This window comes from Somniosus microcephalus, chromosome 8 (assembly GCF_052327205.1).
Source record: "Somniosus microcephalus isolate GS21.2 chromosome 8, FLI_Smic_1.0, whole genome shotgun sequence".
NCBI classification, from domain to species: domain Eukaryota; kingdom Metazoa; phylum Chordata; class Chondrichthyes; order Squaliformes; family Somniosidae; genus Somniosus; species Somniosus microcephalus.
The window spans coordinates 225,701,272-225,725,541 of NC_140994.1; the positions used below are offsets into that span (position 1 = coordinate 225,701,272).

Here is a 24,270-nt window from a genome sequence, read left to right on the forward strand (position 1 = left end):
AGAACCCTGGGGCTCTTCACTTACTATGCCCAATGGATGCCCAATTATGCGGACAAAGCCAGACCCCTCATGAAGTCCACCTCCTTCCCCCTGACAGCAGAAGCATGCGCAGCCTTCTCCCTCATAAAAGGAGACATTGCGAAGGCCACAATGCACGCAGTGGATGAGTCCATCCCTTTCCAAGTGGAGAGCGATGCATCCGACTTTGCCCTAGCTGCAACCCTTAACCAGGCGGGGAGACCTGTGGCCTTCTTCTCAAGGACCCTCCAGGGCCCTGAGATCCGACACTCTTCTGTCGAGAAGGAGGCCCAGGCGATTGTGGAAGCGGTACGACGCTGGAGGCATTACCTGGCAGGCAAACGATTTACCCTCCTCACCGACCAGCGTTCGGTTGCTTTTATGTTTAATAACAAGCTGAGGGGCAAAATCAAGAACGACAAGATCTTGAGGTGGAGAATTGAGCTCTCCACCTACGAGTACGATATCTTGTACCGGCCTGGTAAACTCAACGAGCCCCCAGATGCTCTATCACGAGGTACATGCGCCAACGCGCAAGGTGATAGACTGCGAACCCTCCACAACGACCTCTGCCACCCCGGGGTCACTAGACTTTACCACTTCATTAAGGCCCGCAACCTGCCCTACTCCATCGAGGAGGTCAGGACCATGACCAGGAACTGCCAAATCTGTGCCGAATGCAAACCGCATTTCTATAGGCCGGACAGAGCAAGCCTGATCAAGGCCACCCGCCCCTTCGAGCGCTTGAGCATCGATTTTAAGGGGCCCCTCCCGTCCTCTGACCATAATGTGTACTTCCTCAACATTATTGACGAGTACTCCCGTTTCCCCTTCGCCATCCCCTGCCCAGACATAACCAGTACCACGGTCATCAAATGCCTGAACGACCTCTTCGCCTTGTTCGGGTTCCCGAACTATATACATAGCGACCGGGGCTCATCCTTCATGAGCGAGGAACTTCGCCAGTTCCTGCTCGCGAGAGGTATTGCTGCGAGCAGGACCACCAGCTACAACCCCCGGGGGAACGGCCAGGTGGAAAGAGAGAACGCGACAGTTTGGAAGGCCGTCCTCTTAGCCCTAAAGTCTAAGGGCCTCCCAACCTCTCGCTGGCAGGAAGCCCTCCCGGCAGCGCTCCATTCCATCCGGTCACTGCTTTGTACCGCCATTAACGCCACCCCTCATGAGCAAATGTTCGTTTTCCCCAGGAAGTCGACTACGGGAACCTCGCTACCAACATGGCTGACTTCTCCGGGGCCCGTCCTGCTGTGGAAGCACGTGAGGACCCATAAAACGGACCCCCTGGTCGAGAGGGTGAACCTCCTGCACGCCAACCCCCAGTATGCCTATGTGGAATACCCAGACGGGCGGGAGGACACAGTCTCCTTGCGAGACCTTGCACCCTCGGGCACCCCTGAGACACCACCGTTATCCCCCACCACTCCCCCAAATCCAGCTCCTGTAGGCGGCATGCCGGAACCCCAGGGGCCTTCGTCGACCACGCAGACACCAGCACTAACATCGGATACTGCACCACCGCCGCCGCTGCTGCGCCAGTCAGAAAGGCTTACGAGGCCTCCTGATAGACTGACATACACGAACTGGTAGTACACTTCACCCCGCCGGACTCAATTTTAAACAAGGGGTGAATGTGGTAAACCACTGTTATCGTTCACAACCGTTCACTATTGTTACACTGTTGTTATCACTGTTTACACTGTTGTTATCACTACACAAGGTTACCTCTTGCCACGCACGCTGTTATACCTAGGCATACCTCAGCTGACTCCGCCCATGGCTCCACCTGCTTGCCCAGGTATAAAGGTGACCGCTTGGCTAGTATTCTTCCTTGTTGGAACCGATCACCCACGAGGGTGGGCTCTGTTATTTAGCCAATAAAAACCTATAATTACTATCTTAACTCGTCGCTTTTCATGGAATGAATTGATAGGTATATCAAGGAGAAACTGTTTCCAGTGGCAGAAGTTAACCAGAGGACACAGATATAATTGATTAGCAAAAAGAACCAGAGGCAGCACAAGGAAATGTTTATTTATGCAGCGAGTTGTTGCGGTCTGGAATGCACTGCTTGAAAGGGTGGTTGAAGCAGATTCAATAGTAACTTTCAAAAGGGAATTGGATAAATACTTGAAGGGAAAAAAATTACAGGGCTATGGTGAAAGAGCAGGAGAGTGGGACTAACTGTATAGCTCTTTCAAAGAGGCCGAATGGCCTCCTTCTGTGCTGTATCATTCGATGATTCCCCAAGCAAAGATTGCGTAGATAGGAAAAGAACAACCTAATAACGGCTACTTATTGGGTACAATAGCATAGTGGTTATGTTACTGGACTAGTAATCCAGAGGCCTGAACTAATGATCCAGAGACGCGAGTTCACATTCCACCACGGCAGCTGGGGAATTTAAATTCAGTTAATTAAATAAATCTGAAATAAGAAGCTAGTATCAGTAATAGTGACCATGAAACTACCGGATTGTCGTAAAAAAAAACATCTGGTTCACTAATATCCTTCAGGGAAGGAAATCTGCCATCCTTACCCGATCTGGCCGATATATGACTCCAAACCCAGGGTAATGTGGTCGACTTTTAACTGCTCAGTTGTATCAAACCGCTATGAAAAACAATAATTAGAATAAAACCGGACGGGCCACCCAGCATCGACCTAGGCACCGGCTACAGACAACAAAGGCAAACCCAGCCCAGTCGACCTTGCAAAATCCACCTTACTAACCTTTGGGGACTTGTGCCAAAATTATTCAAGCAACAAACTATTCAAGCAACAGCCTGACATAGTCATACTCACAGAATCACCCCAATTTATTTCAGCCAACGTCCCAGACTCCTCCATATCCAGCATTTTCCGTTTTTATATCAGATTTCCAGCATCCGCAGCATTTTTCTTTTCTACTCAGTACTTGCCCTTCTTCTGTACGCAGTACAGAAAACCTACATGGCCTCTGGGAGCATGTCCTAGGCCATTCAATCTCCGGGAAAGATTAGTAGGAGGTCCTTAGATGGATCCTCACAACCTCCGCTTGGAGCAGAATGAGATAGGGTCAGCTCAGAACATTCGTACACACATTATGGTCTTGCCCCAGTTTCCAACACTTCTGGATGGAGCTCCTGGAGCCACTGAAGCTATGCCCCAGGCTCCAGGCCCTAGGCCAAGGCCCTACAGACTTCAGAAACCGCTGGAAACACTCAGCAGGCCAGGCAGCATCCGTGGAGAGAGAAAGAGAGTTAACGTTTCAGGTCTGGGACCCTTCACCTGAAACGTTAACTCTGTTTCTCTCTCCATGGATGCTGCCTGGCCTGCTGAATGTTTCCAGCGTTTTCTGTTGTTATTTCAGATTTCCAGCATCCGCAGTATTTTGCTATTGTCCTACAGACTTCAGCTGGGCAAGAAACCCCTGTCACTTTTGACTAGCATAGATCCCACTTCTGCAGCAAGAATGTTCATTCCTCAGCTGTGGCACAACTTAACACCTCCCACAGTAAAGATGATGTCAGGTTTTTTTTAAACCTGAAAGGGCACATCAATTCCACAAGTAATTTCCATTGCAGGATTTTAACTTAAGTGAACAACGCAATACCCTGAGGGGCTGCTCAAAATGTATGATTTCCTTTGTCCAAAAAGTGGATTTTTAAAGAAAACAATTTCCGGATGGATTGCAGCGACAGGCGTAACAAATAAAATGGAATATCACCTTCAAACAGACTACACAAAGAGGCAACTTGACGTCTGATATTCACTGATAAGTTTTGTCTTGGAGCAATTGTGTTTGAGTTTGAAATTTCTCAAACATCATGATCGCTGCAAAAGCTTTTACCTCCTGATTAAAGAGCTGCTCAAGTTACTGCAGGAAATTGAAAAGTGGTTGAAACACTTACATCTGAACATATCTAATAGAAACATAGAAGATAGGAACAGGAGTAGGCCATTCGGCCCCTCGAGCCCGCTCCGCTATTTAATGAGATCATGGCTGATCATCCAAATTCAGTACCCTGTCCCTGCTTTCTCCCCATATATAGAAACATAGAAGATAGGAGCAGGAGTAGGCCAAATAGAATAAAAGTTTGATTTATAAAAGGAATATTTATCTCAAATAGGAAAAAAAAGAATCTGACTGCTGAGATAATTCATCGAGTTTTTTTTTAATTAATGCGTAACATTTTTCTCAATAGGTTCACAAAAACAATCAAGATTTTTTTTCATTTATTTTTAATAACAACTTGCAATTATATAGCACCTAGAAAAAAAAACATCCCAAGGCATTGCACAAAGATGTAAGGGAAAAAATAAACATTGAACCAAGGAAGGAGGGGTGACAAAAAGCTTGGTCAAAAAGATTTTAAGGATGGTCTTAAAGGAGGAGCGGGAGGTGGAAGTGTTTAAGAGGAAATTTCATAGAGTGGGACCTAAGTGGCCAAAAGCACATCCACTAATGGTGGGGCAAAGGAAAGGGAGGATGCACAAGAAGTCAGAGAACAGAGAGTATGGGGAAGGGAATAGTAGAGCTGGAGGAGGTTATGAAAGGACATTGAGTTTTTGAAGACCAAGGGCAAAGTAGGTCAGCGAGGACAGGTGTGATGGGTGAGCGTGATTTGATGTGGGATAGGCTACAGCAGCAGAGTTTTGGATGAGCTAAAGTTTATGGAGGATGAAGAATGGAAGGCCAATCAGGAGAAAATCAAGTCTGAAGGTGACAAAAGTAGGATCGAGTGTTTTAGTGGTAGATTGGCTGACGTGGGGTTGAAGATGTGTAATGTTATGGAGGTGGCAGTGGGAGGTCTTGATGGAGAGGATATGAGGTCAGAAGTGCAGAACAGGGTTGAAATGACGCTCAGACTGCAAACAATCTGGTTCTGCCTGAGGCAATGGCAGCAGGGAATGCAACCTCACTTTAAGAGATGCATTCCCAATTTAATTAGGCCTCAGGAGGACCACCAGAAATTGCGCAGAGAAAGTAGGCGGTATCCTGCCGCGATCGGGTGGGAAGCCCATCGATCATATTGGAATAAGGCACGGGAATTACAATCGGCCAGACCTCATGCTGGTGACATTATGGGGACATCCATCCATGCCTTTGTTACCTCTCGACTTGACTATTCCAATGCATTCCTGGCCAGCCTCACTAGTTCTACCCTCCATAAACTTGAGGTCATCCAAAATTCTGCTGCCCATGTCCTAACTCACACGAAGTACTGTTCACCCAGCTCCCCTGTGCTCGCTGATCTACATTGTCTCCCAGTTAAGCAATGCCTCGATTTTAAAATTCTCATTCTTGTTTTCAAATCCCTCCTGGCGTCGCCCCTCCCTATCTCTGTAATCTCCTCCAGCCCTACAACCCCTGAGATCTCTGCACTCTGCCAATTCTGGCATGTTGAGCATCCCCGATTTTAATCGCTCCACTATTGCCGAGGCCCTAAGCTCTGGAATTCCCTCCCGAAACCTCTCCGCCTCTCTACCTCCCTCACCTCCTTTAAGACGCTCTTTAAAACCTACCTCTTTGACCAAGCTTTATGTCACCTGTCCTAATAGCTCCTTATGTGGCGCGGAGTCAAATTTTGTTTGATAACACTCCCGTGAAGCACCTTGGGATGTTTTACTACGTTAAAGGTGCTGTATAAATGCAAGTTGTTGTTGCTGGAATAAAAAAGATATTTTATGTTGAACATAATTCTTTAAGAGTAATTTTGAAGAGGAGTGTACTCTTTAAACAACAACAACTAACAGGCATTTTTCTTTTTGTGTCTGTAAATAGTAATTTTAAGCTCAAATAATATTCACTTTGGCATTCTTTACTGTGCATTTTCTATGAATTAATAATGTGGCTTTATAGCTTTACTGAAGAGCCAAGCATCTCGTTAAAATCCTTTTAATCCCTCACTTTCGCTTATAGGGATCAATTTTAACTCTACCTTCCCGATGGGGCTGTTATAAATGAGGGGGGTGGGGGGGGTTACTTACCCACTCGTCTCTCGCTACTTGCCAATTTTAACTTGCAGGATTCTGCAGGCAGAAGATGTGCCTGCCTAAAGCAGCTGAGGGCCTCATGAATTTATGCAAATTGGGGCCCTATTAGATCAATGGGACGCAGATTGCATTTTAACTGAGGCCTGACTGGGGATGCCACCACTGCTTTCCCACCAAGGTTAAAGCGGGTTTGTGGCTGGACTGAAGACCGAGACAAATGCAAAACTTTCCTTTGTGGGGCTAGGAGGAACAAGGGTGCTCCTCCGGGCCTCCCAAGAAAAGTCAAGCCACCCCTACCCGACCCACAACCCCCACCCCGAATTCTCCACCCTTCCCTCTTGTGAGATCCTCTCGAAACTCCTTCCCACAATTTTCTTGCTTGCCGGCGAGTCTTCCCTTAGTGCCGGCCGGTGATCTCCAGCCACCTGGCCTTTCTCTCCCACCTGCCGGTCAGCTGCTGCTTGCCACCCGTTTCAGGTGGGCAGCTAACCTGCAACATGTAGATGAGACCCGGGAGTTAAAACACCGCAAGCCTCAAAGTTAGGCCATCTAATGCGCTTCGCCCACCTGAATCCTACTCAGGGTTAAAAATCAACCCACTTGACGATGAATCTTTATATTACATCTCTAGAGAGCAGGAAAGAGTTAAAAAGTAAAAAGCTTTGTAGGAATATTCTTAGAATAATAACTTGCTTCAGTGAATGGTAACCAATTGTTTTAAAGTTCTAATTAAACTTACATATGATTACTGAACCTGACTTTAAGACACTGGTCATGCATATATTTTAGCATTTGCAGTTGTTTGATCTTTTAATTTCCCCCATCTCTGAGCAACAACCTTTCTAGATCAAACATTCTGGAGCGTTATAAAGTAAAAACCAGCCACTCAAGCTTGCAAGACTTTGAGGTCTCAAACCTTATCTTTCATCATGGTTACACTTAAATCTGTAACTAGTAGGAAACAGGAGTGGAATGAATACATAATTCAGCTCCCACTTTCCACTAAAATAATATGTATGACAAATATACCTTTAAAAGAAACCTTTGATTTCCAAGTCAATTGAGTTTTCCCACCCATCACTACTTGAAGAGATGATCGCATGTAAAAGCACAGAATCAGCTCATTTAAATAAGCTCAACTCTTTTGAGCCTTTCTAAAGGCTGTGAAAATGTGTCACCCTCCCCTCCACCCTTATTGGTTATTTAACTGTAAGTGGCCGTGTCCCTTTAAATTTTCTCAACAGTTCTTTAATGGTTGCTGAATTGTCAGATATACCACACATGTATCAAGTGCACTCTGTGCCTGGGCCATTATGCACATGAAATATATTCAACCTACTGTATTTAAATGAGCTGATAGCATACCCATTCTTCAGCAAGACACATTCAAGATGCAAACTACAATTAAAAGACTTGGCACACGGACACCTTCCAACATCAAATCATTGTAACACAACCAGCAGCATGATGCATGGTCAACGGAAATTTTTAAGACTGAGATCTATAGATTTTTGTTAGTTAAGGGTATCATGGTGTGTGGCGAAAAGACAGGTAAATTGAGTTGAGATACAGATCAGCCATGATCTAATAGAATGGCAAATAGGCTCAAGGGGCTGACTGGCCTACTTCTGTTCCTATGAAACTCGGGGGGGGTGGTTGGGGTGGCAGATATCCACATGGCTGTCATCAATAACTCTGTGTACATTTTCAAATTCACCAATGCTCCTATTGCTCTTCAGTAGGAAAAGAGATGAAATTGCTAGACACGTTAACTGATGCAGCAGTCGTTCGTTTGATACAGGCATGGTTACAACAGTGCTAGTCTAAAATGAGCTGAAGGCAGAAAGATTAAAGCCAGCGGTGTTCTTGCCAACCACTAGCATGGCCATTTTGCAGGTTGGCTGCGGATGGTAAAGCTCCTTGCCAGCCAGCAGCCTGTGAAGACAGTTGTCCTTTGTCATTGGTAGGTAGGTGTGCAAGGCCTGCAGTTACAGTTAGTTGTATAATGTTAGGTGCAATCAGTGCGGTTAGGTACCTGCTCATCTCCTTGCCATGCCTTCTTTCATCTCGTTCTACTTCTACCATCAAATGCTGTATCTGGGGTACATCCAAACCAGCCCCCCATCTTTATCTTTACTTGTTGCCAGCCAGAGGAGCCTGCAGCTTATACCTTGAATGCTTTTAGCTCCCTGAACTCCCATGAAAGTTGGGTTTTGGAAGAGCTCCTTTTTGTATTTCCTCTTTTTCATCTCTTTCTGGAGTCCCATAAATGCTTCACCTTATAGTCCACTTCGAGTGGCTTAATGTGCAATAATGGACTACTTTTTGGAAACAAAATTACCGTAATGAGTAAGTAAAAATCACCCACTAAAAGTGAATTCAAAAATATGTACTATTGATTTTTTTTAAATCAAATATTGGAAAGACTATTCAAAAGGACACAATTAAAAGTCAGTGAAAAATATTTAAATCATATTCCTCTTCAACACTCCCATCTCACATGAACCTTTTCTTGCGCACATTCAGACTGGGCTTTGAAGGAAAATGCATAATCCTATAGTAAAAATTTAGTATTTTGGTTTGTCTAAATTTGGTTTGGAAGCTGTCCCTTTAAATCCAGTCATAATGCATAAAAAGTTTAAAGCCAGGTGCAGTTAAAAAAACATGTTCCAGCCAAATTTGATACATATGTTGCAAGGTCAATTCAAACTGACTTTTGAACTGTAGGCTTATGGGAAGGAATCAAGCTACTTTTGAACAAACACAGTGGGCTGGATTCTGTCAGCCCCGAGGAGGCAGGTATGGAGGCGGGACTGCCGGTAAAGTTGAAGAATTTGGGGGCAGGTGGCAAACCTGCCCCCAACCCGCCTCCGTGCCCTTTTTCCAGGAGGCTGGAAGCCGTCCTACCCAGAGTCCCGTCTCTGAGGCGGGAAAGGGATTAAAGCCTATTAACCAGCAGAAAATAGGATTATCCCCATTTTTCGCTATGAAGTGCAGGCTTCCCGACCTCGGGGAACCCTGCCAGGGTGTAGTAGATGAGTAGGAGGTCTGCGGGGGTCGGAGGGGTCTGAAAGTGCAATGTAGAGGTGAGTGATGGGTGCAAGTGTGGAGTAGTAAGTATGTAAGGTGAGCGTAAAGTGTCAGAAAATGTTCACTTACCTTTGTTTCTGCCTACAGCCTTCAGCCGCTGTGGAGCCGGAGTCCCAACATCTCCATTGTAGATTTCACAGACTGGCTGTTGGATCCGCCGAACCAACAGCCAGGTGATTTCTGCAAAGTTGAAAGATTAGATGAGTCCTGAACACAAGGACTCATCAAACTACACAGAACGTCAGTGTTTGACAGCTTCACAGAGCTGTCAAATGCTGACATTTCTTCTTTCAAGAGTTCTTGACAGATGGCACGTCATACATTGATGTGCTCTGTCACTGACTTCCCCCTAATTAGCCTGCTGAGCAAGGTCAATCAGGGGGAAATCCTTTTGGTTGGCCAGAAGCTGATGGAGGCGGGATTGAAAGCCGGCAAGCAGCAATCCCGCCTCCAAAAGCTTCCCATTGACAAAATCCAGCACAGGAGTGTGATTTATTCAGTTAAACATGTGACCTCTGTAGTGATCAATAGCATGTCATTCTATAGTGGACACTAGGTGGAGCTGTGTAGAGCTGTATATAGCTGTATGTTTAAGACTACATTACCCATGAAGCAAATAGCAGAAGAAACAGTAAAAGATACAGTATTACAAACAGTAATAGAGAACATTCATCATGGTTGGCCAAAAGGTTCCTGTCCAAAATATTTTCACATAAGGTCAGAATTGAGTGTCGCAAGTGGACTATTACTAAAACAGAACAGAATAGTCATTCCACAGGCTCTACGTCAAGACATGCTCAAAAGGATTCATGAGGGACACCTCGGAATTGAAAAATGCAAAAGGAGAGCAAGAGACACTGTTTATTGGCCTGGCATAAATAAGGACATTGAGAACATGATAGGCAAATGTGAGACATGTCAGAAACACCAAAGCAAACAAGCAAAGGAACCAATGATAGTAGCTGACATACCAACAGCAGCATGGCAAAAGGTTGGTATGGACCTTTTTCATTTAAATGGTAAAGACTATCTAATAGTGATTGACTACTATTCTAACTATCCTGAGATGGCGCTGCTCTCAAGCACCACAGCAAGCAGTGTCATAATGCATGTGAAATCCATCTTCACCAGACATGGAATTCCCAGGATTGCCGTTAGCGACAATGGTCCGTGCTTCAACTGTAAGGAGTGGCAATAGTTTGCAGCGCATTATGACTTTCAGCACATCACATCCAGTCCTTTGTATGCTCAGTCAAATGGTAAGGCAGAGAAAGGTGTTCAAGTTCTCAAGCAGCTATTGAAGAAAGCGACAGAAAGCAAGTCTGATCCTTATCTCGCCCTGCTGAGCTACCGAGCCTCACCTTTAGACTGTGGTTCTTCACCTGCTGAACTACTAATGGGTCGCAAGTTGCGCACCACGCTATCCTGCCGACTACGCCAACCATGTTATGTTCATCAATAACTAGACATTCTTATTATGAACACAGCTAGCTTCTAGCTAGTTATTTATTCAATACACATTCTCTAGGTACAGTATCTGTAGAGGCTTCCATGTGTGCTCCTGTGTGCAGGCTGCCATCTTGACTGTTGCCTTCTGGGTAGCCTAGTGCCTCATGCGTAATGTAGTCTTAAACATACAGCTATATACAGCTCCACCTAGTGTCCACTATAGAATGACATGCTATTGATCACTACAACCTCCAATTATTTTTTGAATGCAAGTGAAAGGGTCCTTAAGCATGTGGATTTGTTCATTGAGTTAATTGGTAGAAGATAGTGGAACTAATTGGAATCCCCACAAGAAAAGGTAAGGTAGACAATGGCTGTTTTCCCCTTTTTTTCCCCCAGGTTCTCCGCTGCTCTTCTGCTGAAGTTATGGTAGATGGGCAGGAGAACAAATTTGCTCCCATGTATATAAAAGTTATCTATAAAATAACAGCTTACTGTTAGACGGCAACTCTTATTTTTTTTTCCAGTTTGAGGAGTTAGTTTTTTAGATTAATCACTTGTTCATTGTTTAATAAATTCACTTGATATTTTAGATTTAAAGTGAGCTCTGGTGTAATGCTCTATCATTTTTGAAAATTGGAGAGAGAACACATGGCGGCATAGGATAAGCTAGCTTAAAAATAATTAACAGAGTTTTCTGTTTCATCATTCCAGGCATGTTACTGGAAGTTTACCTCAATCACAAGGTTAGGATATACATTCTCGAGTTGGGACTCACTCATGAGAATGATCTAAGATACGAGAGCCAAATTAGTTTAGAGTAAAAAGGATTTAAAAAAAGTCTTGAATATGCAACATCTGGCACAAAAGCTAGAAAACTGCAGTTCTGCACTTCCACAACCAGTATATTGTTGAGTACGGAATCTGTCCCAATTCATAACTGCTATTTTTAGAAGTAGTACTGCTGGTCCCGGTTTCCTTATTGAATCAAAGCCAATCTTATTACACCAGCACATTAGGGTTAAAGCATAAACAAAGTCAATTATTAGCAGCTGGATTTGACCACATTAAGCCAACGAGCGATTTTCCACATTTTGTGTGTGCACAATAAGTTAGATCTGAAGTAGGATTTAATACATTCTACATGGTTCAACTAATGCTTAGTCATAAATCTGACCTACATTTGCTTCTAAGTGAGTGACTCCTTTGATTTACACAACTATAATAGAGTCATTGCAGCTCACGATGATGCAGACTACTGCAGTCAGCTGATTGACATCAGGAACAAGCTACTTGGCTGGCCATGTCCAATCATATTGCATACTCTGATGCATGGTGTTGCTTTCTAGCCAATGTAAGGCAGACAAAGTCACAGCTTCCAAACTGTTTTCAGCACCTTGCAGCCTTGGGGTACTGTTTCCCTGTTGTCAAAGCATCATATGTGGAGGAGAGCAAGGGCCAATCCACACCATGCTCCTGTTCAGATGCTTCACCATTTAAAGATGGAGTGAGCCTTTGGCTTAGTGGTAGCATTCGTGCCTCTGAATCAGTGCTTGAACCCCACTCCATCTAGTCCTGGCAGGTGGAGATCGGAATTCTGGGTTGACATCCTGCAGGGAGACTTGTGCCCAGTGAGTGTGAGTGGCCACTCCTCGTCGTATGGGTTGTGGGAGCCCCTAAACCCCCACCCCCCACGCCATATCGGACTAAGCACCCTATTGGCTGGTATAATGATGGTTCCGGCCATGGAAAGAGCGTTCATGTCACGGCCTCTCAGACTGTTAATCAGCTTGCAAATCCTTCCACAACTTCACACTATGGCAGCACGGTGGCATAGTGGTTAGCACTGTTGCCTCACAGCGCCAGGGACCCGGGTTCGAATCTGGCCTCGGGTGACTGTCTGTGTGGAGTTTGCACATTCTCCCCGTGTTCGCGTGGGTTTCCTCCGGGTGCTCCGGTTTCCTCCCACAGTCCAAAGATGTGCGGGTTAGGTTGATTGGCTATGATAAATTGACCCTTAGTGTTAGGGGGATTAAATACGTGGGGTTACGGGGATAGGGTGGGATATGTGTTGGTGCAGGGGTTACGGGGATCGGGTGGGATATGTGTCGGTGCAGGCTCGATGGGCCAAAATGGCCTCTATCTGCACTGTGGGGTTTCTGTGATTCTGTGATTCTTATTCTCCAAGGGAAGAGTGTAAAGAGACAGAAACGACGACAACCATTTGAATATGGCCTGTGCTTGGATGTTGGATCTCTGGTGCCAGCAGAATCAATCCCATCCTCTTCCTCTCAATGCTCCAACTTATCTCCTTCTTTCTTGTCACACACGTGAACAGACTCTATTTCTGAAGATTCTGCGTACTTCTCAATGCAGAGGAATCATCTATACAGATACAAACATAGGATTTATGGAATTTATAATATTAAATTGTATATTTTGTTTTTAAATATAGTGGCATAGGACATTGTTCTATATATCTTTAATTTTAAAATATTCTGCACTGTGAATAAAAGAGGACAATGAACACTATAGGGGTCATTTAATGACATCACATTCCTAGCAAAGGGTCTTGTTTGATAGAAGTGCACATTGGGAATTCAGGCACAAACTCCTCACTATTTTTAGTTTTAATGGATGATCTGGGGACAGGCAATCACCTGTGATCCCGGTATGTGCTGCGGTCAATGAAGCCCTGTGCCAGGAGTTCAAGCTTGTCAAGATTCTAGTGGACATTCCGTGCCATTGTTCAAGGTGAAAAACATGAAAGAAAAATTGAGGACACTGAAAATCTAATTGTGGTATAAAGATATTTTTTTTCCTTGTGTTTCTATGGATTTCTTTAGTTACTTTCCCATTGTATCGATTTTATTTGTCATTTTGAATTGCGACTTTAGTCTACCCTATTTTTTATGCAGCATTTCTTGTTTTTGTGTGGTTTGGTTTGGTTTGGTTTGGCTCGGTTTGGCTCATTTTGTTTTGTCTGATTTCTTTTCTGTTGAAAGCTAGCTTCGGTGGGAGAAAAGTACAATGGGAGTTGGCAGTGAGCTTGGGAGAGCACAACAAGCTGGCACTGAGCAGTGGTAATCGGCGTCCAGCAGGGGAAGAATGGCAGGACCTGGTACTCGGCAGATTATTGTAAGCAAAGCAAGAAAGAAAGAAAGAAATAATTGACAGGGAACAAGTAAGAAAGTGGGAAATCAAAATAAATAGGAATGGATAGTAGAAAGTATAAAAGGAAGAGTAACAGTAAAGACCCAAGTTGGAAGACTCAGAGGGTGGTGAACCTGTGGAATTCTCTACCACAGAAGGCTATGGAAGCCAAGTCACTGAATATATTTAAGAAGGAGATAGATAGATTTCTAGGCACAAAAGGCCTCGAGGGGTATGGGGAGAGAGCTGGAATATGGTATTGAGATAGAGGATCAGCCATGATCATATTGAATGGCGGAGCAGACTTGAAGGGCTCCTATTTTTCTATGTTTCTAAAAAAACATGACTGCTAAAAGGACATAAAGAATGTTTTTATAGAAATGTGCACAGAGGCTGTAGAATCAATGTTAAAGGGTCTTTGGGGAGACCAAACGCAGATTGGGTGACTGCTTTGCGGAACACCTCCGTTCAGTCCGTAAGGGTGACCCCGAGCTTCCGGTCGCCTGTCATTTTAATTCACCTCTCCATTCCCACTCGGACCTCACCGTCCTTGGCCTCTTGCATTGTTCCACGGAAGCTCAACGTAAACTCGAGGAACAGCACCTCATCTTCTGATTAGGCACTTTGCAGCCTTCCGGACTCAATATCGAGTTCAACAATTTCAGATCATAACCTCGGCCCCTATTACATTTTTACTTATATATTTTTTCCACCCCTTTGTTTTGGGTCTTCCCTTCCCCACCACCCCCCTTTCCTTTTTTTTCTCTCTCCCACATGGCAGCTGTCTCTCATCCTGCCAGTACACTTCACACCTAATCTGAGCTGCCTTTTGTCTCCACTGTCCTATTACCATCTCATCTGGTTTTGAATACCTCTTTACTTCTTTTGTTCTATCGCAGCCCTGCCTTCGATCTATTTTATTTCCTTTCCAGTTTTGAAAAAGGGTTAGACCCAAAACGTCAACTCTACTTTCTCTCCACGGATGTTGCCAGGCCTGCTGAGTTTTTCCAGCATTTTCTGTTGTTATTAAAGGGTCTTTGGTTGGCTCCTGGGAAATCGAAGGCAATCATAGGTTTTTGGGCAAACTTTCAGCCAATCAGGATTTCTTTCGTCCACAGATATGCTTCTAATGCAAGATTTTTAAATTTAAATAGGTAGATATCGCAATATACTATGCAAAGTGATGCAGTTATCCATATCTTAGTATATATTATATGCAGTTAGTATTTTTATGCAGTACCGTCCTTGGTAAAATAACTTGCTGACACTCATTGCCTTGATTCACCCAGGAAAAACAGCCACTTGAGCGAGAAGTGGATGACATCTAGCATCCAGAAGCTGTATTCCAGCCCGAGTCAGCAGCCCCAAGGGGGGAGGGGGGGGGGGGGCGGTGGTGAGGAAGAAAACTAGAGCGGAGAAGAGAATACAGGGAGGAAGTCAAGAGGATGTGAGATCAAAGGAAATTCCTAGAACCCTGATCCATAACACCAGTTTTACATCCAGGAAACAAGTTGAAAATATATCCCATTGAATACACAATAGAGAACATTGTATATGGCTTGTGTGAAGCTATTTTATGGTCCAATAGAATTGAATTGAGCCTTTCTGCACCAAAGTGGCCTAGATTTATGGTGCCCGTCGCCAATCCTGCAATGGCGAGATTGGCGATGTACACCATAAATTTAGCCGTCAAGTGCACTGATCTCGCTGTGGATAATTTCGTCCTTATTTTCCGGCAATTCTAATTAGAATATACCACAGCAAACATTGCGGTGAATCAGAAGCAATGCAGCCCTCCCCCACCCACCCCCAGTGATTTGACGAATACGTTAAACAGGGCAGCAATGTAAAGACTTAAAAACGGGCTTTTATGCAAAGCTGAAGTATGGCAGTGACCAAAAGCGCTACTCCCACCAAGCCTGATCTCTTCTCGGTGGAATTGGTTGGCCTGCTTCAGTTGAGGCCACGTTGTTATAAAGCATTATGAACTGGAGGACAGAGATGCCATCAGTTTGCTGTGCCTGTTTTCTAGCTGCAGATGGGCCCATGTGCAAGTTAGTGCAATGGTTTGCTTATAATCCTACCAGCAAATGCATAATCTATGAGCTACAATTATGCCACTGCCAGGCTATCAGCACTGTTATTTTTAAATCCAAATGGCAGCAGCATGAAAACTGGCGATAATCCAGCAAAATCACGATCGCTGTTGTTTTAATGGGGACAAACTAATGAAAATGAACTTTCTGCTGTTTTCAGTGAGGGTTAATGGCAGATCGACGTAAAAGTACCGGGAACTAGGGCGCGCCATAAAAGTGGTAGCAGCAGTCACTTACTCCCTAATTTCCTCATTCTTCTGCACCATTCCAGGATCCCGCTGACATAGCTGCACCATTGTGACAGTGCATGCCTTCAGGAAAATCTGGGCCATTCTCTCAGTTTTAATTGTTTCCACCCATGTGTAACACCAATCATAACCCAGAAATTCGGGTCTCCATGGGTGAATACGCACTGGGTACTCACCCGTAGGCCGAATGGAGGTGCCGGTTTTCTACATGCACTGCGCATGCGCAGGAAACCGGCACTTCCGTTCCCCTGAAAGAGGTTCAGAGGTCGAACGCGTGCGCAGGAGAGTCTGCGCATGCGCGTCAAACATACGGTTTTTTTTTACAGGTTTTCCCGGGATCGTAAGCCTGCAGGATTTAGAAATGTAAAAAGCAGGCATAAGGCCTGCTTTTTACAAGGTAAGTGGTCAATTAATTAAAATTAAAACATTTTTTCCACAGGTTTATTATTTTTAAATACTTTAAAGCAAGGTAAGTTTATTTTTAGCCCCGTTAGAATATAAAATTATTTTTTTCAAAAATTTAAATTATTGTTTAAAATAGTTATTTAATGTAATTTACAGTTTATTTAAAAAGTGTGATTTTTTTAAACATTTATTTGAAGGTTTACTGCTATTTTGGGGCCGCAGTATTTATAAGTTTTGACAGCTCTTCCTGTCAACCTTATGAATGGGCTTTTCCCTCCTCCGATTGGCTGCCCATGGCCCACGTGATCCCAGGGGACGCATCGCACTAACTGCACCCCTGGGATACGCAAGCACTGCGCGCCGGCAGCTGGGCCAGGCCCTGGAACAGAATTCCATGGGGCCCTACAGCTCAACGGCCGGCGTGCAAAGTAAGTGTAGGTCGGGGGCTTACACCCGCGGGAAGCCCCCAACCCGAATTTCTCAAAAGATTAAGGGCTAGAAATTCACTTTGGCCCCGCCAGCTGGCTAGCGCCCAAAAGTTAGCGCTGCGCGTGGAGCCAGTTGCGCCCGTCAGAAATTCAGTTTTTGCGCCCCAAGTCGGAACCGGGCGCTATTCCAGGGTGTGCCCGCCCCCGCTTGGGGCGCTGAAACTGAATTTCAGCGCTGTAGGTGCCGCAGCGCCACCCGCTGCGGAGCGGCAGGCTGCGGTACTGCAGGCCTCCTCCTTCTCTTAAGGGGGAGGTGCCTGCAACTCGGAGATCGCCGCTCGCTAGTGCCGGCAAATGAGCCCGGCACCACGGAGAAGTGCCGGGCTCCCGGAAAGCAGCCGGCAATGCCGCGGGGGGGGGGGGGGGGGGGGTGGGTGGAGGAGACTGGGGAAGGAGGTGCGGGCAGGCGGCCGCCGAAAAAGCGGCCGGCCGCACCTCCGCCTTAACTAGCGCCACTAAGGCTGCAGCACGGCCCGGTCTTCACATCGTTGTTTGCGGCCGCTGCGGAAGAGGCGGCTGCAACTAAATATGGGGGTCGGGCCGGTAGCGGGGCGGAACCGGGGCACTGCGCACACCGATGATGTCATCGGTGCCGGCGCAGCGCTACCGGCTACCGCCGCCATTACCGCAGCGCTGAATATCAGCGCAAACTCCTCTACTGGCGCAGAAGCCCTCTTTGGGCGGTAACTGGGCGCAAAGCCCACTGAATTTCTGGCCCTAAATGTCAGAAATGTTTTAGCCTAACTCTTAATCAGCACCATACTATAACAAAAAGGCAGGCAGAAAAAAAAATGTTTGTGTTTTATTTAAATTTTGAAACATGGATGGAAGCTATTAATAAGTATTGTTACCCTTTATCAGAGAGATGCTCACTTCTATTGTCAATTCAAGCTCTAGAATCACTCAACTGAACCCAACTCACTAAATAACTGTCAGAATCCTGCCAGTAGTTTAAATTCCTTATTTTACAATTGAGACCACATCTGGTAACTACAAGTACAGTTAATAAGAACATAAGAAATAGGAGCAGAAATAGGCCACTTGACCCCTCGAGTCTGCTCCGCCATTCAATAAGATCATGGCTGATCTTGGGCTTAAAGCCACTTCCCCGCCCGCTCCCCATAACCCTTCACTCCCTTATCTTGCAAAATCTGTCTATCTCCACCTTAAATGTATTTAATGACCCAGCCTCCACGGCTCTCTGGGGCAGAGAATTCCACAGATTTACGACCCTCAGAGAAGAAATTCCTCCTCATCGCAGTTCTAAAAGGGCGACCCTTTATTCTGAAACTATGCCCCCGCATTCTAGATTTCCCCACGAGGGGAAAAATCCTCTCTGCATTTACCTTGTCGAGCCCCCTCAGTATCTTATATGTTTCAATAAGATCACCTCTCATTCTTCTAACTTTCAATGAGCATAGGCCCAACCTGCTCAACTTTTCTTCATAAGTCAACCCCCTCATCTCTGGAATTAACCGAGTGAATCGTCTCTGAATTAATACACTGTTTATCAAGGTGAATCATATAATGCTGGGAATGGAACACTTTCTTACCCAATGTTAGCACCAAAAATTCCTAGTTCAGCATCAGTGAGGGGTAAAGTAAAGAAAAGCTGGAAATATGAAGGCATTGAGCGAGCAAAGGCCATTCAGCCCATTAATTTCATTTCTTCCATAGACCCTCTCCCAATCACTCAATCCAACACATTTAATCTCTCTAAATAAGCACTGCAATGTTTCTTCCTGCATCTCAAAGCTTAAATCAAGGAAAATTCCAGAATATCTAATCTATATTGTAAGAACATAAGAAATCATGTGAAAAGGAAACACCATCCAGTCCTTCAACAGATCATGAACTCTACTCCATCTACTTAATAATCATTCCCGTGTCCCCACAGGTAATTAAGCAAAATTCCAGAATATCTATCCATCCCAGATTCCTATTATGTAACTCTGGTCAGCTGCCCTCCACAGTTAACATGCACAACTCCGGTAGCAGAGGAACCCATCAGGCATAATGGAGTATTGTCATCTCAGTTATCCGTAAAGCCTTCAATCTCATTTCCAAAGAGGTTCTTCTACTTGGCCAAAGGTAAGGTTTAGCTCACAGCATCAGAAAAGTATTCACCACAGCACCAGTGAGATATTTTCACTTCTAACAACAGCCGTCCTTATGACATGTCTGAGTAAGATTGCCAATTTAATGTAATTAATGTTGAATTATGAGTAGTTAGTGCTGTGAACAAGAACACCGAACATGCTTCTATTTAATCAGTAGAGATTTATTGTGCATGCTATTCATTACACTATATCCTCAACCAATTCCTGCACCAATTACCTAACTCACTGCATCTGTCACAAAACAGGGAGGCTCACTCAAAGAGGTCACAGTGTAGGTCAGTTTACAAAATGAAAATTACACACTGCTGTTGTGGGGGAGGGTTAAAGTGCTTTGTTAGGGCCAAGCAGGAGCTTTAGTCTGAATCTAACCTGTGCTATGACTCAATTGGGGTGCTTGATGTGATATTGGGCACAGAAAATGCAAAAAGATTTATTCCCTAACACTGGCATCCCTCATCTTGGTTGGCATCATAAGAAAATCACAAACACTTTTAAGAGAACATCAAAACAAGAAAATGAAGAGTCAGGCTATTGTCATTAGTAAATCAGGAATAAATTGTGCAAGTGTATCTGATATGGACCAGACCACTAAACCAGATAGTGAATTGTGACTACATGTACATGCTGGAGATGGGATTATTCTGGAACTAGACCACAAAGTAAGAATAATCAATGATCTTTAATTACCAACATCAGATTAGACATCAAATTGGGTGATCTGGGTCAACAAATTAGCCCAGATAAAAATTCAAATTAATTAACTGCAGCAAATCTAATCAGTAAGTTAGATGTCATTGGAGCCTTCGTGTAATCAGGGCCAATGACATGGTTTACTTTGGAGATGATGTCAGTATTGTCGATGTGCAAAGTGAATGTGTAGCAGGTGACACTACAATCACAGTGGGTAGTGATTGAGTTAAATCAAAGTGGTTTATTTGAATAGATTAGATGATCATGTTGCAATACTGCCATCTATAGGCAAACAGGTATGCTATAGCATCCATTTAGGTCACACGTAGAATGGATGCTTAAGAATACTGTTTGGGAGGCTCATTGGCGGTGTTGCCACCTCCGTACTCTATCTTGTGCTGTTTTAAAACTCAATTCAATCAAGAGATCTTCTGATAAAGCATTCTTCCACTGAGCCTAGGTCCAGCATTTTATGGAAATCTATGTGTTCCAATCAAGCCAAGCCGAGGCAGTCTTATGGAGAATGTCAATTATCTGCCATTCAGTTGCACATAGTCTGTGTAATTACAAAGCATCTGGGGTCTCTATTTGTATATTAGTTTTACCTTCATCTATCTTTTCCTCCTAACTTTCTACCCTTCCTTCCTCTGTGGGATATGGCTCCATGGGCACTGATTCTTCACCCAAGTTGTCATTTTTCTTGTGTAAGCCTAGACAAATGAGTGCAGGAAAATTACTAACTGTGGGGAGGCACAGCCGAGCCCCCAATCCAGATGCACACACACACAATCCCAGCAGGGTTTAGAATTTGGAACCTTGGCCAATTTCCCCCTCCCTAACCCAGGGTGCTGAAACTAATTGTAGTGCCTCTACCACACCCCCAGCAGAGACTGGCTAGCTCAGTACAGACCGGGCGTCATACCTAGAGCTTCCTGGTATGAATGGCTCAAAGCTACTCGTTACCTTGGAGCCATCAGGGCAACTACTCTATTTATATTTTCAAATAGACTCTGACTTCTGGGTTACAATGCTGATATGGCAAATCATAATATACAGTAAATCTGGTTTGTAATATTCTTGTCACAATTTTCAAGTTTTTCCACTAAATTCCCAGACGCAGACCTTGCCATCCTATGATTCAACACCTTTTACTACTCAGTATCAAGATTACCATGGCCATGGGATCGCAACTGAGAACCCTTACTCTGTATACAAACTATGGTGTCAGTCGTGGCTTAGTCTCACCTCTGAGTCAGAAGGCTGTGGGCTCAAGTCCCAGATTGGAGTCTTCCTTCCTGTAGCACATAATCCAGGCTAACACTTCAGTGCAGTACTGAGGGAGCGCTGCACTGACAGAGGTGCGTCTTTCAGATGAGACATTAAACCAAAGCCCCATCTGCCCTTTTGGGTGGACGTAAAAGATCCCATGGTACTATTTTGCAGAAGAGCTGGGGAGATCTCCCGGTATCCTAACCAATATTTATCCCTCAACCAACATCAATAAAACAGATTATCTGGTCATTTTCTCATTGCAGTTTGTAGGACCTTGCTATGAGCAAATTGGCTGCCACGTTACCTACATTGCAACACTAACTACGCTTCAAAAGTACTTCAATGGCTGTAAAGCACTGTGGGATGTCCTCAGGTCATGAAAGGCGCTATATAAATACAAGTTCTTTCTTTGAAATATCATATGTGCCAGTACGTGCGTTCCCTCTTTATGGCAGGTGACTCAAAAGCATCCTATCGAGATGAGGCACAATTTCAAATGATCAACTGGCTTATTTTACATAAAGCACATGAACAAATGGAATAGCGTTTTCACAGTGAGGACAGTCAATATCCTATGGTATTCAGTTATGGAAAAATAATAAAGTCCAACTTACTAACTCCATTAATGTAGATTCACTTTTTTAGCTAAGCTGTTCAAAGCTAGCTGGTCCTGACTTTTAAAATATAACTTTGAGTTGCTTCCTACTAGGGCACAGTTTACTTACTGTTTCTGAGAGAGAGAGAGAGTGCCCTCTCCCATAAGTCTGTGAGATGAGGGACTCGGCCCACCAGGCTGCCATCACACTGTGTGGAATGCCTCCTTTTCTTAACCATGTCCCTGTGGTGTATGTAACCTGTTCCACCTTAAGATGACTACCACTACCTCGGAAAAGACGATCGCGGTGCTAAGAACGATATTTGCAAGAAATGGATTGCCAGAACAAATATGTTCAGATAACGGACTGCAGTTCGTGTCAGAAGAATTCCAGAAATTCATGAAGAAGAATGGGGTGAAACATTATACCTCTGCCCCGTATCATCCGGCTACAAACGGTTTGGCCGAGAGATTTGTACAAACGTTCAAAAAAAGCAATAAAGGCCATGAGCGAAGATCAGATTCCACTACAACACAAGGTGGACAAATTCCTACTGGCATATCGAAACGCCACTCATGCAGTGACAAACGAAAGTCCTGCCATGATGTTCTATAACAGGAGGTTGCGGTCCAGGTTGGACTTGTTAAAACCAAATGTGCGGAGGGAAGTTGAAAACAAACAGTTCCAGCATATAAATAACAAGACCACTCGGAGTTTCGAAATAGGACAACCAGTGTTAGCCCGGGACTATAAAAACGAGAAATGGCAATCTGGAACAATTCGGGCCAGACAAGGACCCCTGATGTACACGGTAGATATTGGTGAAAATGTAATACGGCGTCATGCTGACCAACTGGTAGAATCGAGAACAAGGGTCGAACCTATGGTTACAGCAGAGACAACCGTGGAAGAAGTTAGTGAACCTGAAGCATCTACCTCAGAAGTGAATGTACCTGATGATGATGTCCAATCCATAAGAGACCAACTAGATGAGTCACCCCAGCAACGAGAATCAGAGACCCCTGAAAGGCGTTATCCAACTCGAATCAGGAGGCCTCCTCAGAGACTGAATCTTTGAACTGTTTTGCATGAAGTTGTATATATATATGTTATTATGTTATGTTAAATGGGGATATAACTGTTAAGCTAAAAAGGGAGGATTGTGATGTATGTAACCTGTTCCACCTTAAGAGAACTACCTTAAGAGATGTACTACTTTCTCTTGGCTGCTGTATACTGTAATACCGGTGGTGACCACACCGGTATATAAGTGTTGTGTAGGGATTTGCTGGGCAGTTCAGCCCTGACCTCCGAATAGTAAAGACCTGTTAAAGTTATTCTTGTGGTCTGTGTCCAGTGATTTATAATAAGCATAACTGGGACACACAGACTTAACAGTCCCCAGCTGTGAAAATGGAATGGAATGATGCCTGGCCTCTCAGATGTTTCAAGGGAGTCATCTTCCATGAAATGCTAGAGATTGTACATAACGATCCTATTGTTGTTTACTAATTAATACTCCAAATCTCAATGGCAACCAGTATGGTTTTAGGCTGCTGAATTATTAAGTATCGAGCCACAGAAGTTTAGAGCACAGAAAGAGAACATTCAGCTCATCCTGCCTGACCAACACTTTGCCGGAGCTTTACATAGGATTACATAGGATATACGGCACAGAAACAGGCCATTCGGCCCAACCAGTCCATGCCGGCGTTTATGCTCCATACGAGCCTCCTCCCGTCTTTCCTCATCTAAATCTATCACCATAACCCTCTATTCCCTTCTCCCTCGTATGCTTGTCTATCCTCCCCTTAAATGCATCTATACTATTCGCTTCAACCACTCCCTGTGGTAGCGAGTTCCACATTCTCACCACTCTTTGGGTAAAGAAGCTTCTTCTGAATTCCCTATTGGATTTCTTGGTGACTATCTTATATTGATGACCTCTAGTTATGCTCTTCCCCACAAGTGGAAACATTCTCTCTGTATCCACTCTATCAACATTTTTCATAATTTTAAAGACCTCCATTAGGTCACCCCTCAGCCTTCTTTCTGAAGAGAAAAGAGACCCAGCCTGTTCATTCTTTCCTGATATGTATACCCTCCCATTTCTGGTATCATCCTTGTAAATCTTCTCTGCACCCTCTCCAGTGCCTCTATATCCTTTTTATATATGGTGACCAGAACTGTATGCAGTACTCTAAGTGTGGTCTAACCAAGGTTCGATACAGGTTTAGCATAGCTTCCCTACTTTTCAATTCTATCTCTCTAGAAATTAAACCTAGTGCTTGGTTTGCTTTTTTATGGCCTTGCAACTTTTAGTGATTTGTGTATTTGTACTCCTAGATCCCTTTGTTCCTCTACCCCACCTAGACTAGCACCCTCCAAGTGATAAGTGACCACCCTATTCTTCCTAACAAACTGTAATACCTCACACTTATCTGTGTTGAACTTCATTTGCCAATTATATGCACATTCTGCAAGTTTATTAATGGGGCAGTAATTCCTCCCCAAACGCGTGAGTACGGAAGGGGTACTCGCGCGTCTGGCCGGAGGAAATGCCGGTTTTCAGCATGCACAGCGCATGCGCTGAAAACCGGCATTTTCTCTCCTCTAACCCAAGAGGTGAAGAGGCTAGCGCGTGCGTTGTA

General features: G+C 44.4%; 1 long non-coding RNA gene across 1 annotated transcript; it reads left to right on the top strand.

The window, feature by feature from the left end:
• Window positions 1-16,376: 16,376 nt before the first annotated feature.
• LOC147114123 (uncharacterized) lies at window positions 16,377-22,956 on the top strand. Its single transcript, XR_015079358.1, has 2 exons — window positions 16,377-16,445; window positions 21,287-22,956. It is a non-coding gene; the product is annotated as an uncharacterized LOC147114123 (long non-coding RNA).
• The last annotated feature ends 1,314 nt before the right edge of the window (window positions 22,957-24,270 follow it).